The sequence below is a fragment of the Apium graveolens genome, chromosome 9 (genome assembly GCF_009905375.1).
Source record: "Apium graveolens cultivar Ventura chromosome 9, ASM990537v1, whole genome shotgun sequence".
Taxonomy (NCBI): domain Eukaryota; kingdom Viridiplantae; phylum Streptophyta; class Magnoliopsida; order Apiales; family Apiaceae; genus Apium; species Apium graveolens.
This window is the reverse complement of record NC_133655.1, coordinates 47,368,889-47,394,839: the sequence shown is the minus strand read 5'-3', so window position 1 is coordinate 47,394,839 and position 25,951 is coordinate 47,368,889.

The following is a 25,951-nucleotide window of genomic DNA, read 5'->3' as shown; positions in this document are numbered from 1 at the left end:
CCAGCCGTCCTCTGATTAGATCTATTACATCCCTGGTCCTTTGGACTACTACGGGTCTGAGCATCTTGCGCTCTACAACTTCATCCTAACATAAGGGAGATCGACATTGTCTTCCCTCAAGGATCTCATAAGGCGACATCTCGATAATGATATATGATCTATTGTCGTGAGAAAACTCAATCCGCGTTAAGTGATCATTCCAAATCCTTTCAAGTCTATTGCACAAACTCTCATTATAGCTTTTAGCATTAGAGCTTTTCCTTCTCAATACCCATTCTTTTCCAGTTCGTAATCGCTACTACCTTCCGTTCCTAATATTATACTGGTTATACTTTTGCTCGTTAGCATTCTATAACCTTTTAATAACCACGTCAACCTTAGTATCATGAATGTGTTTCCATTTCGAATACCACCATAACTTTACTACCCCTTTTTCAGCTGTTTCTATTTTCCAAAATTTGATCAATCATATAGAAGTAAAGGAATGTGTTGAGAGATCACTATGATCATGAACACTTGTTCTATTGCATAGTTAGTACAGAAGGTGGCCAGCCTTTAGTACTTGACAAGCAATTAAACAACATGTGGTATCCTACTAGGCTTCTATCACACAGATAGATAGTCATTCGGCAATACCTCCCCTTCTGGAAGGGTTATTCTTCTCAGCTTATATGAAATGAAAAGAAGAGAAAAGAATGAACTGAAGAGAATTGTATATACGTAAAAAAATTTATTGCCATAAAATATCTGGCTTGGAATCTACCTCTGAACTATAAAGGTTTGTCATAGGAGAACAAAACATATATGTATTTATACCAACATCAAGTATTATAGCATCGTATTTCACATGCCTAAATATTTTGCTATTCCGTCCATCATTCTATGGACCCATGCTCTTCCTCGAGCTTATACTCAATCACCTTTGAAACTCCCTCGATATCGAAAATCGAATCTGGGATCTCATTCTAGACATCATCGTTACTAGAATTCTATGCTTGCACCGCAACCTTCCTCATATAGTAATACGACTCTCTTTTCATAAGAGGGAATAAATATTCAATAGGTAGATACTCTACTTAATTAGTCTATCAATGATAACTTATACACTACCATGACCCGATTAGTGGTACTCATCCCTTCCAACACAACTCTCACGGTTGTAATCAGCTCATTACTCGCAGAATCATTGCTGTATTACTATGGTCCACCACTGACCTACTGTCGTCATTCACTTTCTATGAAATCTTAGTATCTAACCATACGGAGTCCATATATGTCGTATAGAATCCTTCTAAGGAGTTAACATAATCACCATTCATAATTCATGAAGAACACTCCTGAACTTGACGTACATATGACATGAAGCAAATAAAATTGCAGAAGAGTTTCAATTAAAGCAACGATAGCAGGTTAATACCATTCTTAATCATACACCCTAAATAAAAGACTTAACTCAAAGGTTTGTTTAGTCCTTTCGTAACATGGTCCTGGCTTATCTCAAGATAGTACCTTCTAAGATAGATAGCCCGCTCATGGCGATTATACAAATTAAACCTTTACCAAACTACTATTACAGTTGGGTAATGCACAGTCATCAGAAGGAATGTCAATCTTCCAACCCATAATACAACCTTTACAGCTTCAACCATTATCACCGTAATCCTCTGGCACGAGCGCCTATAATTGCTCTCTTATACTTAAAGTGTCGGCCACCTCTTTGACCTTTCCTGATAGTAAAATTTCCTTACAATTAATGTCGTTTGAACGATCTCCAACTAAATTTTCTACCTCATTTCGAATCACTGCTTGTGTGAAGATGTTTTCCTTAAAATCTGATGAGTAAAAAAAAAATACCACCATTTTTTCCCCATAAATTATTACCTCAGTCTTTAGAGGTTAATCATTGTCACGACTGACTCTCGATCATACTTAGGACGCCTCTTATCTTGGGTCCTTCTTGTTTTCACCATTCTTGACCTTTGTTGGATTCAATCTATACTTTCTCATGGTTTAACATGTGCCCCACTTGGCATTATTATTATTACTTCATATTTCCTTTATCAAAATTTCTATTCTTGAGAATTTTGAATATTACCTTTCTCCTTGTAAAACCTCTAAGGTTATCCTTGAATCGTTCCTCCTGTATTTCCCAGATACAGGGCATATCAAAATACTATTTACTAATACTAGAACCATTGTCTATGTACTTCTAAAAATTTCTCCACTGATTCTTAAAGGTTGTTATTACCTTAATCCTTTCCAATTCATACTGTCAAAACTCATACTATCCCTATTAAGGGTGAAATGCCAACCTTTATGCATTCCCCTAGCATTCATTTTAAGTTACCGATGTTCTATCCTTAATTCCACCTTTAAAAAGGTACATGCATCCTTTCATGGATAATCAAGTCATATATCCCTGATAACGGTGTCTTATTCAATCATTTCCACCTCGATAGTATATGCCTAATTTCACAATAACATCTGTATTCAAAATGAGGTCAATCAATATGGCCTCCAAAAGATAACAACGGTTATCCGCATTTCTTTCCTAATTTGGTAACGATAACAAGGATGTTCTGGAAGATATGGGTCGTGTTCAACGTGAACTTCTTCTTAATAATTCCTTATTTACTTTTGTTGTTTATCTCAACAGTCATCTCAATGTTGGGATATCTTTCATACCTGGCGTCTCCCTTTCTGGGTATCAAGCCACCAGTCTTACACTTCACATTCTTGAAGGTCACTTCCTTCATCCAATTTTCCTAATTTCTTACTTCCTTGTCTCCTCAGTCTATCCGCGTTTCATTATTTATCCTTCGAACTATCTCAAGGTATCCTTGAATCCTCCCAACTTACAGAGGATAAAATATATGTATCTCTTATTCCTTCAATCATCAACTTTAATTCATGGTGAATCACCCTCATCCTGACGATTACATACTTTTCTATTTCTATTGCTACGACTCTTTAGGGTTTCCTTATACCCAACTCCCTTATCATTCCTCAAACTCTATTGCCTTTATATTCCTTTCCACTTTAGTTTCTTTTTATTTTCCTTTCTCTTATCATTTTTTTTGAACCCACTAATCATTGACTTCAAACATCACATCGTTCTGGGATTCTTGTCATCAGAACAAATCTTGACAACTTTTACAACTTAGCTTCATATTTCATCATACTCGTCCGCCTTTGTTCTGGCTCTAAAGCTTTTACACTCTCTCCATAACCTTGGGAATTACTTTCCCGAAAACAATTGACTGAACTTTAATCGGTTTATTATAATCTCTTGCTCCGTGCCTTCCTTGGCCTTTCACCAGTGGGTGGCCTCTCTCTTAGGAGGGCAAGTGACAAAAACAGTCTTTTGTGATTCGTCAATCATTTAGAATCTCAAATGATTCCTATATTTCCTTTAGCCAGGCTCTTGCCTCGACTGGGTCAACCTGTTCGTTGGAACTCTGAGAGCTTAGCGACTTAAAGGTCATGAAAGAATTTCCTACCGCATTGTTTCCTCAAGGTGGTGGTTGGGGATAATAGTCTAAGTTCTTTTTAGACAGGTCCATGAATTGCCGTATAGGAGTACCGTCTCGGGTCTCCTTTCCTTACTCGATTTTTAGTTTCCTTAGTATGAAATGTTTCATCCTTCTCCCATACTTGGGGTTATCTTATACGTTAAAATCCTCATTTTCCACTCCATTATGTTATGGGTTCCTTCTATCTTGATGGCGACCTCCCTGGCTATCACGTTCAGGGTTTGCTCTAAATCTTATTCCTCAAACTAGCTTTCATCTAAGATTTCATCTTTAAGCTCTTGAACATTTGGAACCCAAATTCTGTAGGAATGCCTTATTATTCCCTTATCATCTTTCTCGGTATTAATCTTTTATCTAATTGTTGGCTCTCTGCCTTCATTCATCACTTTTTCTGGCACAATATGTTCTTTTCCGATAATTCGGATTGTATTGCAATCTCAAGCATCTTCTCGGTACCGGCTCCGATTACCTTTACTTCTATTTCCATTTTCTCAAAATCTCTCATAAACTCTCCCAAAGACATTATCATCTTGAGTTTCTCCTTTTTACTAAGGGCATCAGCCACCACATTGGCTTTCCCCGAATGATAAAGAATCTCCCAATCAATATTCTTGATTAGCTCTAACCGCCTCCTCTGGCGTATGTTGAGCTCTTTCTACGTGAAAATGCACTAGAGCACTTATGGCTTGTGTAAATCTCGCACTTCTCTCCATACAAGTAGTGCCTCAAATCTTTAGGGCAACACTATTGCCACGAGCCCAAGCTCATGGGTGGGGATATCGAATTTTATATTCCCTTAATTATCTTGACGCGTACACGATTACCTTGATGTGCTGTATAAGAAGCACCTTAATTCCTTATGCGAAGCATCACTACAGATCACAAAATCTTCTTTTCCATCCAGGAATGCTATCATAGGGGCCGTCACCAATCTTTCCTTCAGTTCTTAAAAGCTGTTCTCACATTTCTCTATCCATTCAAACTTCTCAGTCTTATGAGTAAGCCGCGTTAAAGGGGCTACTATCTTTACAAACTTGAACGAACCTCTGGCAGTGACCGGCCAATCCTACCGGCCAATCCTACCTTTGGTAGTTGCCCTAACCATGGTCATCAATTCCTCATTGGTCCTTTATTCATTCTTGTCAGGATCCTTCACAGAATCCTTCTCAGTGATAATCCCTTCTAGGACAACATCCTCAACCACTACATCCTCAATATGAACATCATCCCGTCCCGTGTTAGGACGCTCTATGGGATCCACAATCTATTCTCCAATAACTAATAAAACATCATCGCGTTGTTGCTCCTCAACCTCAGGGTTCGGAGTCCCGCTACCATATACGGTAACAAACTACGCTCCTATCACGATATTTATAAGGGTTCCCATAAGGGTTTTAACTGTCAGTACTACGTTAGGTAGCCCGACTATGAACTTGGCAAGAGTTCTTATTATCTTAATGAACTTATTATCTTAACGTCACATCATCTCTGAGGTTTGTAACGCTTAGCTCTGATACCATTTCTGTAACACCCCCAAATCCGGGGTCGGGGATTCGGGTTGTCACGAATTCCATTTCCCTTAATAACACCCAATCTAAATAAACAATCAACTACTCCATACTGTGACCCCACAATATACACACACACACCACAAGTTATAGTCTCAGAGATGAATACCAAAAATAACACAAGTCATTTTATTCCACAATTATAAACCGTTACACCTTAAAGGGTTTCTGAATAAATTTACATTTCTTTGCCATTATTACAATTCATATTATACATAAGTTTGGTTCATCAATAGTTGAAAACCTAGCCTATTGGTAGCTCCTACCTCAGCTATGGCGGCATCAACGCTTCCAGAAAACTGCGAAACGTTTTCTAACCGCTTGCGAATTGGAAGCTTGGTCTTGTTCATCTTTTCAATCTGTTGTTGTGTGATGAAAGAAGAAAGCAAGGGTGAGCAACAAGCCCACCAAAATAATATGTATAATGATTAACAATATATGAGCATTCTCATAGTACTCATGAAAGTCTTGGTCAAAAGAAATGAACCAAGTTTGATATCTTAACACTACAAGAAAAAGTTGAATAGACATCATACATTAGACATCGGTTGATGTTGCCACTGATTTTAAAAGAACCAATAACATCATCCCGTGTTTTTCTGATATCTATGTTATTTGAAGACATCGGTTATTTAATAACTGATGTCTAAAATTACCAAAAAAAAAAATCAGGGCGCGCTCTTTCAATTTTATTCCCCCTTAGCGAATTTTTTTTTCAGGTTCCCCCTCATTTACCAATTCTTCCCCCCATTTTCAGAAACTAAGTTAATAATTAAACTTTCACTCTCTCTCGTCTCACCCCCACCCCGACCTCTCTCTCTCCCTCCCCCTCTCACCCTCCCTCCTCCCTCCATCCTCCACCCTCCACCTAAAGTCTTAAATCGTTCACGGAAGGTTCAGAAGTTCCCCCAGATGTTCAACTTGATTTAATTTGTCCGAAGTTCTACTATCGATAAACCGATTCATTCGAGTGGAAGTCTGTTCAATTTGTTCGAAGATATAAAGCTCGAATTGGTATATAAGTGAGCTACAAAACTCGAATTCTTAGTTTCATTTAATTTTAAATTGGGGATATTTTAATTCTAAACCCTAATTGCACTTCATGCTTGAGTAATGATCTATTTGTTCCTAATGCTACTTGGTACATGATTCCAGAAAAGAATACAATATTAAAACCCATAACTTAATTTATATACTTCTACTTTTCTATACTGCCTCGTGGTCGGGTTATCATTGTATCTCAAAGTTACTACTCAAACTCAAGAAGAACTCTTGGCTTCCCACCTTGAGCAACAATCATCGATGTATTATCTCTCTCTCTCAGTAATTGTTTTGTAGTTGTGTGTTCTTTTATGCTTGGTTTGATGCTTTTATATAAAAAGTTCTGATCTTTTAACACCTTACCTGGATTAGATCTGTAGATTTTATATTAATTGTATCTATAGTGTGTTTTATGGGTTTTTATATATCTTGAACCTGCTGACAATTGAATATGAAGATTATTGATTGTATGTAATGTAATTTAAACTTGTATTACAATTGTTTCAGTTACCTAAGCTAATTAGTTAGTGATGTAATTGCGTGAATTTTGTTAATGATTGTTGTGTCACAATTATCCAAGTCTTCTTTAGCTATAAGCTGATGCTGATTCGTGATCGATTTTGAATATGTGCTCTATCTCTGTCCGGGGCTATCGATTTCAAAGTCTGTTATGTCCTGTGTTTTTCACACAGAGTAAGCACTAATTAGTATTTGAATAGGTCACAGATGTTTATATTTGATTTTTGTTTTTCTTTTGTTTGTGTTTTATTATCATTTAACTTATAGCTTAACATTTGTGAAGTATGATTACTAATTGTGTCTGATGCTGCCATTTTTTTATACACTCAACTAAAATTATCTTATAGAGTATAAAGCTATAATGTAGTCAAGAACATGAGTGTTGTGATCAAAAGCAGTTGATCCAAAATTAAAAGACCAATTTATCCAGGAAATTTAATTTATTCAAGGACTGTGTTTCCTGCCTTCTCTATATTTAGAGATCCTAGTTATATCATACAGGGCCAGTTATCAAGAAGCATAATTTTTTAAAATTATAAATACCTTGTGTGTATAGAAACGGTCAATTGCAAAAATTTAAATACCTCACCCGAGGCCGAAGCTTTGCATACCTTGGTTATAAGCCAAAAGGTAACCTAACTTTAATTTGAATTTATGTTTTTCTAAATCTAACAAATATGTAACATGACTGCAGATATATAACAGCATTTACTTCGGATCTGGTGTTTCTCCGAGTAAATTTAAATCCTCATCGAACAAAGGGTTTGAAAACATCATCTGTTAGTTTGAATCACGTGTAAGTGCAGTAGTTCTTCAACAATATTATGAGTGACAAATCTTTGATCTCTTAGTTATGCACACTGTTGTTTCCACTCTGGAATATTTCTGACAAGTATAATACAGACTGAGATTCAGTGACAACTTCAATTTAACTTTTCTAAGTTTGGAGTTGAAGCTTAATCAACATATTTTTGTATACAATGTGGTTTCACAGGCCTTTCAAAGCTGATAATTGGACACTCTTTGTGGTAAGGACTAGAGTTATTTAATATGATAATTCAAAAAAAAATCTTTTGCACTCATACTCTTTGTGGTAAGTGTTAAATTAAACACTTACAATTCGATATAATTCTTGATTTGTTTGTGATCAATTACAGAGATTGTTCACTTATGATGAGAGGTAAATCCATTTTTTTTATATCTACATGTATTATTATCGTAATTGAGCATTTTTGTTGTTTAATTAGAATTATTTTTTTGATTAGAGATGTTACTTTGTATGCTCTCGGTATTGGAGCTTGTGGTACTAATGCTTTAGATGACAAAAAGCTCAAATACGTTTATCACGAAAATGGCCAGAAATTCATTAAGGTACTATAATTTTGTCGAGTAATTGGAATTATAAGCAGATTAAGTTGGAGCAATCTATGTATAGATATTATTAAAGTTTTCGAGTTTTATGTATTTTGTATCGACTTCCTGGTTGTAGGTCTTACCGACATTTGCTGCTATATACTCACTGTGATCGATAAATATTTCTGAAATACCTAGAATATTGTGAGTATACCTTTTTGTTTTTTTAAATATTATGAAAGAAGAGGAACAAAGCGAGAAAGAAAAGCGAAAAGAATTTCTTTCAGTGACTTTTACTGCGTGTCTATCATTAGATTAGAGTAAAACATGGACAGTTCATAATTTTTGTTTTAAATCATCTCTTGTACTTTCTTCAATTTGCATCTTGTTTTTCCTGCCTGATGAGGCAATCATGCCCCTAGCGTGTATAGCTTGGTGATATGGTGTGGCCAAATAAAGAAGGAAATAACATGAAATGAGGACATTCTTAGAGAAATGGAGGTAGCACTGAATACTGATTGGTGTGAATATCGAGCAGGGTGTGATGGTTTGGTTACATTGAGCTTAGGTATCTCAGTGATCAGTGAGGAAGAGTGATAGACTAGAATCAATCTCATAAAGATATTTTTGAAAATGAGTGGTATCACACTGCTTCACTTATTCCTTTAGTAGCAGTAGCAGAGGGCCACATTTGTCATATCAGGCTTACCTAACAGAATAAGGCTGCCAAGAATTGTATGAGTGCATATAGTTTCACATCTCTAACCTGGGGCATTTTGCTGAAGCTAACTAGCACAAGTGAGTTTTAGTTGCACAGCTAGTATAATACTTTTGTGGTCTAAAAGAGTTTGATGGATAGACGATTCATGATTTTGTCATTTATTTGTGATTATTTTAGAATATTTGATTATCAATTGAAAGCTTGTACCTTAGTACCAGACTTTACTTAAGACTGGCCTAGATATATGAGGAACCAAATATAACAGAGTGTACATTATGGCTAAATTTTCATCTTTGGTGATTTCAGGCGGTAAACTACTTGAAAATAAGGAGTCTGATGAATTTGACATGCCAAACCTTGTCGAGCAAGATCAAGGTAAAGACTCCAGAGGAGATCGGGGAGGCTGTCAAAAATTGGAAATGTTCGAAGAGGGAATAAAAGCTAGGGGTAGACAAAAATTTATAGAATGGTCTTCTATAGCATCAGGAGTTCAGCCTCGTATATGATCTGATAACCTCAAATTGTAGCTTAAGACAGCGCCATTCCTTCTATTGTAGCTTAAGGTCAATAACTCTTAGTTTGATTTTGAATGATTCTGTAATAAAACTAGATCTTGATATTTATGTTGATGAATATAAGTGTTTAGTTAGTTCATTGTTTAAATACTTTTAATGAATAAATATTGATGTCAAAAAAATGATTGGACATCCATTTTAATGAATAAATACTGATGTCAAAAAAATAATTGTACATCACCTTTAATATATAAATACTGACGTCTCAAAGGCAATTGTACATCACTTTTAGTGAAGAAAAACTGATGTCAAAGAAGTTGATGTACATCGTTTTTTCCTAAAAAACTGATGTCAAAGACTCACATGTTCAAGTCTAAAAGAAATATAGACATCACCTTAATTGGGATAAAATTGATGTCTAAGTGCCAACATAGACATCACATTTTACTAAATAAATCGATGTTTAATATCTGATTTTACATCACCTTTATGAAAAAAATCGATGTCTATGTGGAAAAAAATATAGCTCATTATATGTTTAATCTGTTGTAATAGGTGTAATTTATTTATTAAATTATTTATTTCTAACATTTTTTGTAAAAAAACAATGCATGGACATCAGGTAGTTTGCCAGAAACGATGTCTAAGCGAGTAAAGACATCGAGTTATGGCCGATGTCTAGAATAAACATCACCGACATCAACATCGGTTACTAAACAACATAGACATCGGCCAAAAACCGATGTCTATGAACATTTTTCTTGTAGTGTAATGCGATGAAGTCGCAAAATATTCAGTATATATACATATATACTTTTCAAAATCTTAAAAGTCCTCTTCCATGCATAATACACACAGAGTTCCAGTGTATAACTGTATAAAAATATTGTTGCAAGGTGATCTCATATATCTAACCTTGTCTCAACATTTTTCTGAAACCTTTGTCATTCATAAGACAATCATTAACTAGATATAAGTTTAAAAGATGAAGTTACAAGATACTCCAATATACTTATATCTTTTCCGAATACTACTTGAACTACCACCGTTCAATGTATAAATAGTTCATCCCATAGATTAAGCTACAAGACAAAGCTTGTATAGAATCAATCTTTAAAATATCATCAAAATAAAATGAAGTTACGAGATACTTCATTTGATGCAAACATCATTTTGAAAACTTGACCCTGCCAACACTCAACAATCGCCCAACTGTAGCCTTTCTATCGAAGTGCTCTGGGTAGTGTTGCAGAAATATCCAATTGGTTGATGAACTCATTACGGGAGTTTTCCGCGCCAGGAAGACCACTTACGATGATCAGTCGTAGTAGTCCAACCCCACCATTTTCTACATGTAGAGGAGAATCTGTCGGATTTACTTGTCAACCAAACACTGGACTCCTAAGGAATGGACCATCTTAGCGGAACTTCCAGGCCATTTGGGCTAATATAATAAGGATGGGCCGGCGCTACTCGACCACTTACGCCACTCCTACTTCAGATGAAATCCATGACTCTGAAACGTAATGCTCATCCCCCCTTTCCCCAAGTAGAAACTTGTTGATACGGCTCCACCAAGAAGTCGTATCTAGTTGGAAAGGAAAACTCACCGATATTTCCCAGGTGGTGCCTGTTAATGGATTAACTTGTTCCAAGAATTTTACTTCCCGAGTTTTGGGTAAGTAATCAAAAACTCTTTTATCAAAACAGCAATCTTGTTGCGAATATGAAAATGAGTTTTGGTATCCGCCCTAACCTTTAAAATCATTTTGAAGACTCGAAAACATTTTTAAGAATGTTTGGAGTGATGCTGATTTAGTAAACTAAATCAGTCCCAATATATTAGAAAATATCTGAATATTATAATTTAAATAATATTCCCATAAAGAATAATCTTTATAAAAATAATTCAAGTAGAAGTTTTAAAAATTATACTTGCAATGAATATTAAATAACCAAAAATATACTTATACGAAAGTACTATCTTTATTTGAATAATCAAAAGTGAGTTTGATTATCAACACATTATTCCTTAATAAAATAAAGAATAATAATTAGTAACTAATCGGAGTCATAAGTCCTCGAATGAATATTCAAAATAATATTCATTAATAAAATAAACGGAGTCATAAGCCCTCGAATGAATATTCAAAATAATATTCATTAATAAAATAAACGGAGTCATAAGCCCTCGAATGAATATTCAAAATAATATTCATTAATAAAATAAACAGAGTCATAAGCCCTCGAATGAATATTCAAAATAATATTCATTAATAAAATAAACGGAGTCATAAGCCCTCGAATGAATATTCAAAATAATATTCATAAATAAAACTTGCCTGAGCGACTGGGGGTGGTAAAAGTCCTGGGATGAGTCTGGTAACCTATAAACCACATATAAGTTGGAATTAAACCAAAGTCGCTTAAGAATCTATACTTTAACCAATTAGACTCCAACGCTCGCTTTGCGCTTAATGATTCTCTTAAGTCGCTCGAGTACCCTCGGCTCCACCATTTTTAATAAATTAACCATTAAGAGTTTTAAGGCGATTCTTTCGCGACTGCCTTATCAACTGCCTAATACACTTTACATAAATGTTTCATACTCCAATTAGTCATTTAAGGTCTTTAACCAATGTTTCAAAGTAAGGCGAGGGGTAACGGTTCATTCGCGAAATGCCGTTACTTAAAACGGTCGTTTCTCCTAAACCGTACATCGGATTCAAGCGTACCACATATCAAAACGAAGCTCAAAACATGAACAATATAAACATGGCAATGGTCAAAACCTGACAGTGAGTTCAAGGGTTCTGATGTTAAGAACAAAAACAGTCTACGGTAAATCGGGCATTACGACGGCTATGCTTACGCGATTACCCAAATTTATACCACTCCAAATCAACCCACAATCAACCCACAATCAACATCACAACCAAACTGCATCCATACTTCACCATAACAGCCCCAACAACTCAATATTATCAACTTATACTACTTCCCAATCATGAACTAAAAGCTTACTTAAGTTCTTTAACTAATTATCAAGATTTACAACTCCAAAAACACCGCAAAACCAACTAATCTCTACATACACAACAATCAAGCCTCTCATGAACTATAATACTTATATTATGCTCTTAACATTCAATAACAAAGCTAGGTTAAGAGATTATACCTTCCTTGTGAGTGGGAGTAACTAATTAGCTTGGAATCACCCTTGAAAGTCCTTATCCAAGCTTAATCTAAACAAAAATTCAAGAACAAAAATTTAAGTTCTTGAAAAACACTATTCACCCTCTTCTTCCATGATTTTTAGGAAGAGATTGTGAATGAATTTGAAGCTCAAACTTGTAGGATAGCTATATCTATGCATAAGGAGTATTAGATAATTACCTCACTAATGAACAAGGCTTGGATCTTAGATTTTAAATTTTCCTTCTTGAAATAATGCAAAAGGCCGAGAGCTTTGCTTGCAAAAAAGGGAAGTCAACTTGTGTTTTGGTGAAATGAATTGTTGGTTGGTTGTTTTTGGCTTTTGTTTTGATTTATTACTTTTAACCATGGTAACTTTTGTGTGGTTCCTAATCAACCAACAACACACTTTGCTTTGGTCATGCTTATGTCACCTTGTTATGTCATCCTCCCCCACTTGTCCTCCTCTTATTGGTTTGATGACATCATCCTCACTAACCTCTTTGATTAGCTTCTAATTACTTGGCTAATGACTGCTGATCTGTTATACGGTTCGCTTAACTTTCATTTTCGTTTATCGTTTGAGGGATCATACCCGGGATCTTATTACTTGGGTTTCCTTAACCTTTCTCAATACATTATATTCCTTTTATGATCCTCTTTTAAAATCCTTGAATTTAAATCCTTTTTATCCTGTTACCTTATACTAAATTCTTTCGGTATCTGGTGGATTTTCGGGAAAAATCACCCCTGATTTCCTAGTGGAGTGGGCTAAGTGGGTTCTAGAGGAGCTTGAGGAGATTGGAGGTCCAGACTTGCCATGAGTCAGAGATCCAGAGATGGAGATGCTGATCAGTGTTGTTATGGTTATATAGTATGTACAATAGTATGTAGTGTGTATCAGTAGACTTTTGAGTTGTATTTATAGACCAGCGAGGCTGACGAGTGAGTAGGTTGTTGTACCCTTTTGCTTTTACTTTCGAAGCGTCTTTACACTTGTACTACCCAAAACTTTTGATCTATATATATCAGTACCTTTTTCTTTCCATTAGTGTCATTTACTTTATCGCACCTGTTTTACTTTGCCTTATTTATTGCACCAGTTATACCTTGTGATGCCATGTACCCTGTTTTCCATAACTGTTTATATTCTGTAAAGAAGCATGCAATTTATTTAGTTACAACTGTTTTCAAAAAGAGATATTTCTGTTTTGCAAAACTGTTTTTTTATGCAAAAGATTGATTCAAAAGCTAAATAATGTGATTGATTCTTTACAGAAAAATGCCTCCCAGAAGAAATACCCGCACCAACACCCAAAATGAAGAAACCAACAACAACAATAACAACCAAGATGATACAAACCCGAATGTAAACCCAGGACCCATAGACCCAGCAATAGCCCAGATTCTTCAAATCTTGGCCCAACAAACAGTTCACCTGGCACAACAATAACAAAGGCAGAACAATCCCCAAGTAACTTTTAAAACTTTTCAGGCAGTATACCCACCAGAATTCAAGGGTTCCTTAGAGCCAATTGAAGCAAATGTTTGGTTAAAGGAAATAGAGAAGGCATTTGCTTTAGTGAAAGTAAAGGAAGAACAGAAGGTTGAGTTTGCAAGTTACTATCTGAAGAATGAGGCCACATATTGGTGGGAGATGTTGAAGACATTGGAAGGTATAGATGTTATTACTTGGGAAAGGTTTAAGGAATTGTTTTTAGAAAAGTATTTTCCTCAGTTTGTTCAGGATCAAATGGAGCTGAAGTTTTTAGAATTAAAGCAAGGGAACATGTCGATAACAGATTATGAAAGTAAGTTTGAGGAATTGTCAAGGTATGTGCCGTCGTATGTAGATACTGACCGGAAGAAAGCCAAGAGATTCCAGTAAGGCTTGAAGCCATGGATCAGAGGGAAGGTAGCTATTTTTGAATTGGAGACCTATGCAGGAGTCGTACAGAAGGCTATGATTGCGGAGACAGAGAGTGAGATGTCCCAGAAGGAGAAAGAAAGCAAAAAAAGGAAAGTTGAGGGAAGTGAGGGTCAGCCACAACCAGGGAAGTTTCCAAATTTTAAGAAGGGCAAGTTTCAGCCAGGGAGAAATTTTAATTTCAGAAGAGAATGCAGGAGACGGAGGCCAGAGCAACCGTCCAGCTAATACAAATCAGCCAAATCAGTTGAGATTAACTTTTCCAGATTGTCAAGTATGTGGAAAGAAGCATGGAGGAGTTTGTAACAAGTTGAATGTGGTATGTTTTAAATGCAACCAGAAAGGGCACTATTCGAGGGAGTGCCGAAATCAGCCAGCTAGAGAGCCAGCAAATAAGGATCAGCCTATCCGGAATCTAGTAGTGAAGGTTCTAGCCATTGGATTTACGTGCTTTAAATGTGGGTAGTCAGGACATATGGCCAGGGATTGCAAGACACCAGCCCCAGTTAGTAATGCATTGAGGATTATGGGATCTACCCCAATAGTGAATGAGACTCCAAGGGCTAGAGTTTTTGATATGTCTGTGAAAGATGCTATCCAGGATACGGATGTCGTGGCAGGTACGCTTAATGTGAATTCTTTATATGCCAAAGTGTAAATAGATTCGGGAGCAACCCGATCGTTTGTTTCACAAGATTTTGTTAGTAAGCTAAATTGTCCAGTTGAGTATTTAAATGAAATAATGACTGTGGAATTAGCAAATCAAGAACGTGTAACTGTTAACCAAGTTTGTGGGAATTGTGAGATTGAGATCTCTGGTAGTAAATTTTGTGTAGATTTGATACCATTTAAGTTAGGAGAATTTGACGTTATATTAGGGATGGATTGGTTATCTAGGCACGATGCCCAGATAGATTATCGAAATAAGAAGGTAATGGTAAAAATGCCAGACGAAAGGATAGTAACGTTCAAGGGTCAGAAACAAGTAAAGAAGTTCTTAACGATGATTCAAGCCAAGAAGTTACTACGACAAGGATGTGAGCATTTCATAGCATATGTGATTGACAAAAGTCAAGAACCAACAAAACTTGAAGATATTCCAGTTGTGAATGAATTTCCAGACGTGTTTCCTGACGAATTGCCAGGACTTCCTCCAGATAGAGAAATTGAATTTGTGATCGACTTAGCGCCTAGAGCAGAACCAGTATCCAAGGCCCCGTATAGAATGGCGCCCGTTGAGATGAAAGAGCTAGCGAAACAATTGCAAGAGCTGTTAGAGAAAGGAGTAATCAGACCCAGTGTGTCCCTGTGGGGAGCACCGGTATTATTTGTCAAGAAGAAAGATGGAAGCATGAGACTGTGTATCGACTATAGGGAGCTCAACAAGCTTACAATCAAGAATAAGTATCCGTTACCCAGAATTGATGATCTGTTTGACCAATTGAAGGGAGCCAAGTATTTCTCCAAAATTGATTTAAGATCGGGATATCATCAACTGAAGATCAAGCCAGAAGATATACCAAAGACAGCTTTCAGAACAAGGTATGGACATTATGAATTTTTAGTAATGTCTTTTGGATTGACTAATGCCCCGGCAGCCTTTACGGACCTGATGAACAGAATTTTCAAGGAATATTTGGACAAGTTCGTTATTGTATTTATAGACGATATTTTGATCTATTCAAAGACGAAAGAAGATCATGCGGAACATTTGAGAATAGCTTTGGAGATTTTAAGGAAAAAGAAGTTATATGCTAAATTCTCGAAGTGTGAGTTTTGGCTACAGGATGTTCAGTTCTTAGGACACATAGTTAGTAATGAAGGGATCAAAGTGGACCCAGCAAAGATCGAGGCAATTACGAATTGGGAAAGACCCAGAACACCCACTGAGGTAAGAAGTTTCTTGGGATTGGCAGGATATTATCGACGATTCGTTCATAATTTCTCAAGGATTGCAACACCATTGACAAAGCTTACACGAAAGAATGAAAAGTTTATATGGAACGATAAGTGCGAAGAAAGTTTTCAGGAATTGAAGCGAAGGTTAATCATGGCACCTGTTTTGTCACTTCCAGACGATCAAGGGAATTTCGTAATTTATAGTGATGCTTCTTATAAAGGACTAGGATGTGTTTTAATGCAGCACGAAAAGGTGATTGCGTATGCATCAAGGCAATTGAAACCGCACGAACAAAAGTATCATACTCATGATTTGGAGCTAGCAGCCATAGTTTTCGCTTTGAAGATTTAGAGACATTATTTGTATGGAGAAAAATGCGAGATTTTCACGGATCACAAAAGCTTAAAGTACATATTCACACAGAAGGAACTCAATATGAGGCAAAGGAGATGGTTAGAGTTGATCAAAGACTATGATTGCTCGATTAATTATGATCCCGGTAAAGCGAACGTTGTAGCAGACGTATTGAGTCGGAAGGAAAGGTTGAATGTGTTATCCGTACCTGAAGATATAAATAAGGAATTTCAGAAATTAGAATTGGAGATTAGAGTTTGCAAGCCTGAGGAAATAAAAGTGTACAGCATGACTTTTCAACCGGAGTTATTGGAGAAAATAAAGAAATGTCAGGAAGATGTAATGGATCAAGATATAAATCATTTGGTAGGTGAAGAATTATGCACGCAGAAGGATGATCAAGGTATTCTGAGGTTTTCATCTAGATTTTGGATTCCACCGGTGACGAAATTGAAGAATGAAATTCTACAGGAGGCACATAATTCAAGGTATTCCATCCATCCAGGAAATACCAAGATGTATAGAGATTTAAAGAAGAATTATTGGTGGCCAGACATGAAAAGAGAAATTGCGGAATGGGTTAGAAAATGTTATACCTGTCAGAGAGTTAAAGCAGAGCATCAGAGACCAAGCGGATTGCTACAGCCATTAGAGATTCCAGAGTGGAAGTGGGAACATATCGCCATGGATTTTATAGTTGGATTACCAAGGACAAGGGCTAATCATGATGCCATTTGGGTTATAGTGGATAGACTTACCAAGTCAGCTCATTTTCTGCCTATAAATGAAAGATTTTCGCTCGATAAGTTGGTCCATATATACCTAAAGGAAATTGTAGTTCGTCATGGAGTTCCAGTGTCTATCATATCTGATCGAGATCCAAGATTTAATTCAAGATTTTGGAGGAGTTTTCAAGAATGTTTAGGAACAAGACTAAATATGAGTACGGCCTATCACCCCCAGACAGACGACCAAAGTGAAAGAACGATCCAGACAATCGAGGACATGTTACGTGTTTGTGCTATTGATTTCAAAGGAAGTTGGGACGAACATTTACCTCTGGTAGAGTTTGCTTATAATAACAGTTATCATGCCAGCATTGGGATGCCACCCTATGAAACCCTTTATGGACGCAATGTAGATCTCCAGTATATTGGGACAAAGTAGGAGAACGCAAGATACTTGGACCTGAACTGGTACAGCACACAAAGGAAATTATTGAAATTATCCAGAAGAGATTGATGGCCGCACAAGATCGTCAGAGGAAATACGTAGACCAGTCAAGGAAAGACATGGAATTTGAAGAAGGAAACTTGGTATTACTGAAAGTATCACAGTGGAAAGAACTAACGAGGTTTGGGAAGAAAGGGAAGCTAAGCCCAAGATATGTCGGACCTTTTGAGATCCTAAAGTGCGTTGGCAAAGTAGCTTACGAATTGGCGTTACCACCGCACATGGAGCACATTCACAATGTTTTTCACGTATCAATGCTTAAGAAGTACAATCCAGACTCCAGGCATGTAATAGAATATGAGCCAATAGAGCTTCATGCAGATTTATCATATGTAGAAAGCCCGATAGAGATTCTAGAGGAGAGAGAGAAAGTATTAAGAAATAAAGTGGTAATGTTAGTAAGAGTTTTGTGGAGAAACCCAAAGGTTGAAGAGTCAACCTGGGAGTTAGAAAGTGATATGAGAGAAAAGTACCCTCATTTGTTTTCTTAGGAGATTCTGAGGACATAATCCATTTAAGGGGGAAGGATGTAATATCCGGGATATATCGTGTAATTATTTTTGCTATTAAATAATTATTATGTGTGTTCAGTATCTGTTCTGTGAATTAATTGTTAAGTGTTATCGGTGTTTGGATATTTAAAAATATTATTAATTGAGTATTTTAATTTTCATATGTCCAAAATAAAATATAGATAATTGTTATATCTTCCAAATTATTTTTATGTTGATTTATGGATTTATAAGGATCATATGAAATTTATAAAGTCTTTTTCCGGGTATTTAAAATCTATTTTATTAAAACGGGAACCAACCGACGTCACCCGTTGTTACGTTTTTGGAACCCGAAACACTTCCGAGAACTCCTTCCTAACCTAATTGTAATATTCCGAGCATATTCCATGTTTCGACTTTTTCGATCCGGAGTACGGTTTGTTCTGCGCGGGTCCCGGCGCAACATTTTTGATACAATATTCGTTTCGGTAAATCAATAAAACACGTATTTTCGATAAACGGGAGCTTTTTATTAAACTATCCCAATTATCACTTCGTAATACGTGTAACCAGGCGCTGACACCAAGATCGCGGTACAAATTGTACTGGTTTGGATAATTATCCCGAAAACCGATACCGTTTGGATCAGTTTTTATAAATAAACGTACCGTTTTATATCCGGAATGATCCAACGGGATGCTAATTTTCCGTAATTATAAATAGCCTTTTACTGTATTTTATTTCGTATCAAAATCATTTGTAAACAGATAATTATATAATTTTACAGAGAAAAATCATATATTCATAAATCTTTCTCAGAATCAAACTACTATTTGGAGGTGTTATTGAAATTTGCTCGGGAAGCTCTAGTAACCAAAACGGAGGTTTTGAATGGTACTATCAGATTATACAAGTTTCAGAACTGCAGAATCAAAGGTTTATTTTCTGGAAATTTATTTATTTTCGAATTATTTTTATGAAAAATATGAATTTTTGTTCGGATGATTGTTTATATGATTTGATGATTGCATGTTGTAGAGCTTGCTTTCCTGATGATTTTGATATATTATACGTCTGATTTGGAGTTCAATAACATGTTCAAATTTGAGTTTGATTTTCGAATTTCAAAATTAGGGTTTATAACCCGTATGAATGTTTTCAATTGAAATTTGGGGGTTTTTGATTCAAAAGTTATTAGCTGTTGATTTATAGTGGATTGTGTTCCTTATGAAATTTGCAATCGATTGGTATATAGCTCGTTAACAGAGGATTAATGAATTGAAGGGAGTTGTGTTTTTAAGTTTTACGATGTTCGCCGGAAACCGGCGATGTTCTTGGCCAATTTCCGGCCAAGTCTGGGCTTATTGATGAATTTTGATTGCAGATATAGATTCCTGGTGTTGTGTAGTATTGATCTGGAGCTTGTGGTGGTGGGAGGATGCCAGAGTTGAGTTCTCCGGCCACCCCCGACGTTTTCCGGCGACTAGACTACAAAATTGCAGTTTGGTCCCTGTACTTTTAGAAATGATGAAGTTAGGTCCCTGAGGTTTCCAGAATTTGCAAAAATAGGATTCCTATTTTAAAAATATTCAAATATCATATTTCCTGTTTATTTTTATTATACAAAAAATCATTTTTAATTCCTGAAAATTCTAAAAATTAGTATTTTAATTCTGAAAATTATTTTTAATTCAAAAATAAATCTAAATTAATTAGTTAATTAGTTTCAGTTAATTTCTAATTGATTAATTGGTCAATTAATTCAAAAATTAATTGATTAATTGATTTAATTAATTATTAATTGATTTTAATTAATTATTTAATTAGATTTAATTATTTAAAAATGATTTAAAAATTCCGAAAAATAGTTTCGAGCGTTAAAATATTATTCTAAATTATTTTCAAGGCTCGATAATTATTATAAAATTGTTTTGGAGCCAGAATTGGCCAACCGAACCCTGTTTATTAACCCGAAATTGATCCAACGACCCGTTTTAATTCTGAAAAATGTTTTAAAAATTATTTTAAATACCAGAAAGCCTATTTATGACCCGAGACTTCTTTATAAATGATATGTCATTGATTACGTGATGTGTTATGTGTTATACGTGACTTGTTGATTGACTATCGGTCTATATATTCGGTGTTTACTTGATTATTGCATAACTTTCAATCCGTTAATCAGATTTGGGTGAAACGAAGGGTAGATAAAAGTATGTGTTGAATAGAATTCTATGAGTCGATTATTGATAGATACTTATGATATGTGAGCAGAAGAGGCAAGACGTAGGAAAGGGAAATAGGTAGTTGAGGAGTAAGACGGTTGAGATTGGAAGCGAGTGCAGTATAGTAAGCTAATACCAGGAAAGTGTTCTGAACTTTCTCGAGATATTGTAGTATTTGATAGTCTTGTTGATATTGCAAGTGCTTTGAAGCACTGAAACCCAAACCCTGATTCCAGTTATTGTTCTTGAGCCATGAACCTTATTCTTTCTAAGCCATTGATTATTGTATACCCCAAACACGAACCACAAATCTATGATACTACTCCACAAATACATACAAACTAAAAACCAAACATTGAACTGAATTAATTATATACTCAACCCATTGTATTTTATGCTTTGAAAGCCCAAATCTTTGAAACCCTGAAACGTTGATTCCTTTGTTATCCAATTCTTTCATTACCCAGCATCTAAGCTTTGAAATTACTTTATTAATCCTTACAAGGATTGAAACCCTTTCATTGTTAAACACTCATTATTGATAATGATTCTGGTTATTGTTTATTATTGCTTATTCTGTTATTATGTTAGAATTGGATTGTTTTTATAAAATTGTGGACCAGATTCGTGGTCAGACCATATAATGGTCAAGTTAGGCCAATGTGTGCCTTGGATCCAGTAGTTAGAGCAATGCTGTGTGCTTTTCTCGGGGTTAGTGCGTGACTGATCAGCAGCCTAACCTTGGTTTTTAAAATAAAAGTATAATATCCAATTTAAAATCATAATCCATTGTTCACTTGATATCATAATCATGTTCACTTGATGATCATTATTCTCAGTTTTGTCATTGTGACTTGCTGAGCTAGTTAGCTCATTTATGCGATGTTGTTTATATTCTTTCCAGTTAAAAAGGAACAAGTTGGTAGCGAGGATCCCCACTCCAGCGCGAGAGCTAGGGGTTCAGGTTGATCGAGTTAAGCTAGCAGGCTTCTTTTGGAATAATTTGAGTTTGTAAAAATTTGTAATAATGTTTAATACTCAGTTTGAGTTTGAATGGTTGGGATTTGAACGGTTTGTAATATAAGTAGATGTGTTTGGCTTGTGTGCATACTTTAACCTGTTGCGATCCTTGGTAGTTGGTAAGTAGGGTCACTGCATAATATTATTATCTTTATTATTGTTATAAGCAGGTTATAAATAAGGTGTGTGTGTGGACCCCAAACTTCCGACCCGAGTTTGGAGGGTGCCACATATATGCTACCTTGCTGACACGCTTCAAAATTTCAAAAGGTCCAACGTATCTAGGACTCAACTTTCCTTTCTTTCCGAATCTAGTGAATCTTTTCCACGGTGACACTTTCAACAATACTGAATCTCCCTCTTCAAATTCCATATCCTGCCTTATTTTATCTGAATATTTTCTTTGACGGTCTTGGGCTACAATTAACCTTTTCAAAATAAGTTCAACAACTTCTTTTGTTTGTTACACCAATCGGGTCCAAGTATCTTGCGTTCTCCTACTTCATCCTAATACACTAGTGATCGACATTTACGTCCATAAAGAGCTTTGTAAGGTAGCATTCCAATACTGGCGTGATAATTGTTGTTCTAAGCAAATTCTACTAAGGGTAAATGCTCGTCTCAACTTCCTTTGAAATCAATAGCACAAACACGTAACATGTCCTCAATTGTCTGAATTGTTCTTTCACTTTGACCATCGGTCTGCGTATGATAAGATGTACTCATATTCAATCTGGTTCCCAAACATTCCTGAAAACTTCTCCAAAACCTTGAATTAAATCTTGGATCTCGATCAGATACGATAGACACAGAGACTCCATGATGAACTATTATCCCTTTCAGATACATGTGAACTAACTTGTCCAATGAAAACCTTTCATTAATAGGTAGAAAATGAGCTGAGTTAGTAAGTATGTCCACTATAACCCAAATGGCATCGTGGTTCGCTTTCGTCCTTGGTAATCCAACTATAAAATCCATGGCAATATGCTCCCACTTCCATTCTGGAATCTCTAATGGTTGCAATAGTCCACTTGGTCTCTGGTGCTATGCCTTAACCCTCTAACATATATAACATTTACTAACCCATTCCTTAATTTCTCTTTTCATGTTTGGCCACCAATAATTTTCCTTTAAATCTCTGTACATCTTGGTACTCCCTGGATGGATTGAATTCCTTGAATTGTGAGCTTCCTGTAGAATTTCATTCTTCAACTCTGTCACTGGTGGAATCTAAATTCTAGAAGAAAATCTGAGAATACCTTGATCATCCTTTTGAGTGCACAACTCTTCTCCTACCAAATGATTGATATCCTGATCCATTACTTTTTCTTGACACTTATTTTTTTTGTCTAACAACTCTGGCTGAAAAGTCATACTATACATCTTTGCTTCATTAGGCTTGTAAGCTTTGATCTCCAATTCTAATTTCTGAAATTTCTTGTATAACTATTCTGGTACTGTCAACAAGTTCAATCTCTCCTTTCTACTTAGTGCATCTGCCACAACATTCGCTTTTCCTGGGTGATATTTAATCGTACAGTTGTAGTCCTTGATTAACTCCAACCACCTTCTTTGTCTCATGTTGAGTTCTTTTTGCGTGAATATGTACTTAAAACTTTTATGATCCGTATAAATCTCACATTTTTCTCAAGATAGATAATGTCTCCAAATCTTCAATGCGAATACTATGGCCCCTAGCTCCAAGTCATGAGTAGTATACTTCTGCTCATGAGGTTTTAGTTGTCTCGACGCATATGCAATAACCTTATAGTGCTGCATCAAGACACAACCTAATCCTTTATGAGAAGCATCACTATAGATTACAAAATTTCCTTGATCATCTGGTAGTGACAAAATAGGTGTCGTGATCAATCATTTCTTCAATTCTTGAAAACTTTCTTCACACTTCTCGTTCCATATAAACTTCTCATTTTTCCGGGTAAGCTTCGTTAAAGATGTCGCAATCTTTGAGAAATCTTGGACAAATCTTCGATAATATCCCCCTAATCCCAAGAAACTTCTCACTTTTGTTGGTGTTTTTTGCCTTTCCCGATTTGTAATAGCTTCAATCTTTGCCGGGTCCACTTTGATTCCCTCCTGAGAACTGAACTTCCTGTAGCCAAAATTCACACTTTGAGAATTAGCATACAACTTTTCCTTCCTTAAAATTTCCAAAAATATCCTTAAATGCTCCGCATGGTCTTCCGCTGACTTTGAGTAAATCAAAATATCATCTATAAACACAATGACAATCTTGTCCAAATATTCCTTGAAAATTTTGTTCATCAAGTCCATAATGCTGCTGGGGCATTGGTTAATCCGGAAGACATCACTAAAAATTCATAATGACCATACCTTGTTCTGGAAGCTTTCTACGGTATATCTTCAGGTTTAATCTTCAATTGGTGATATCCGGATCTCAAATCAATCTTAGAGAAATACTTAGCTCCTTTCACATGGTCAAACAATTCATCAATTCGAGGTAATGGATACTTATTATTAATTGTAAGCTTGTTGAGCTCCCAATAGTCGATGCATAGTTTCATGCTTCTGTCCTTCTTCTTAACAAATAATATCGGTGCACCCCATGGGGACACACTGGATCTAATCATTTTTTCTCTAACAACTCCTGCAACTGCTTCACTACCTCCTTCATTTCAACGGGCGCCATTCTGTACGAGGCCTTGGATACTGGCTCCGTTCCTGGCTAAGTCGATTGCAAACTCAATTTCTCTATATTTAGGAAGTCCTGGTAACTCGTCTGGAAATACGTCTGGAAATTCATTAACTATTGGAATATCTTCAAGTTTTGGTGGCTTCTGACTTCTATCTATTACATAAGTAATAAAATGCTCACATCCTTGTCGTAGTACCTTCTTAGCTTGAATCATCATTAAGAACTTCTTTGCTTGCCTCTGACCTCTAAACGTCATCACTTTCTCATCTAGGGCCTTCAAAATTACCTTCTTATTATGACAGTCTATCTGAGCATCGTGCTTAGATAACCAGTGCATTCCTAAAATGACTTCAAATACTCCTAACTTAAATGGTAACAGATCCACATAAAGCTTATTACCGGAAATCTCAATCTCATAGTTCATACATACTTCATTAACAAATATACGCTCTTGATTTGCTAATTCCACAGTCATTATCTCATTTAACAATTCAACTGGACAATTTAAGTTATTAATAAAATCTTGAGAAATAAACGATCTAGTTGCTCCCGAATCTACTAGCACTTTGGCATATAAAGAATTCACCGTATGCGTAGCTACCACAACATCAGTGTCTTGAATAGCGTCCTGCACAGACATGTCAAAAACTCTAGCTCTAGGAGGCTTATTCACTACTGGAGTAGATCCCATAATTTTCAATGCATTAATAATTGGGGCCGATGTCTTACAATCCATTGCTATATGTCCTGGCTTTCCACACTTGAAGCATATAAATCCAATTGCTGGAACCTTGCCTGCTGGATTCTGGGTAGGCTGGTCCTTATTTACTAGCTCTCTGGCTGGCTGATTATGACACTCCCCTAAATAGTTCCCTTTCTGGTTACACATATAACACACCACATTCAACTTATTACAAACTCCTCCATATTTCTTTCCGTATACTCGGCAATCTGGTAAAGCTAGCCTCTGCTGATTTGGCTGGTTCCTAGTGGCTGGACGGTTGCCTTGTCCTCCGTCGCCTACATTCTGCTTCTTAAAAGTGAAATTCCTTCATGGCTGAAACTTGCCTTTCTTCTGGTTAAAATTTGGAAACTTCCCTACTTGTGACTGCCCTTCATTTCCTTCAAACTTCCTCTTTTTACTCTCTTTCTCCTTCTGTGACATTTCACTTTCCGTTGCTACAATCATAGCCTTTTGTACAACTCCTGCATTGTTAGGCACAAAGCATGCGCTAATAATTCACGCAAGTATACGCGTTCACAAGTAATATAGAATGATTTCTAGTTCGTTCTCACAGAGACTCTGACTAATTATGTTCAATTAACACTTACTCACCAATGTTTGATTACTTCTCAATGTCAAGATAATAAAACTTAAGGTTGATTAACTAATTATTAACTACTATTAACTACGAGAATTAAACACTTAAATTAACACTTGAATTAACAATATTAAATACACATGAGATCATAACTTCATTACTACTTCATTCAATAGTTATTGTTATTACCCTTAGCATGTAACAGTGATGATATTAATCGAACAACACGAAACTGATAAAAACCAACTTTCATTGCACAAGTACCATTCAAGCAAGCATCCACAATTAAGATAGAAGTTGAATATGCATCAATTATGTTGAGACCCTATATGTCTACAGAATTTGACAACA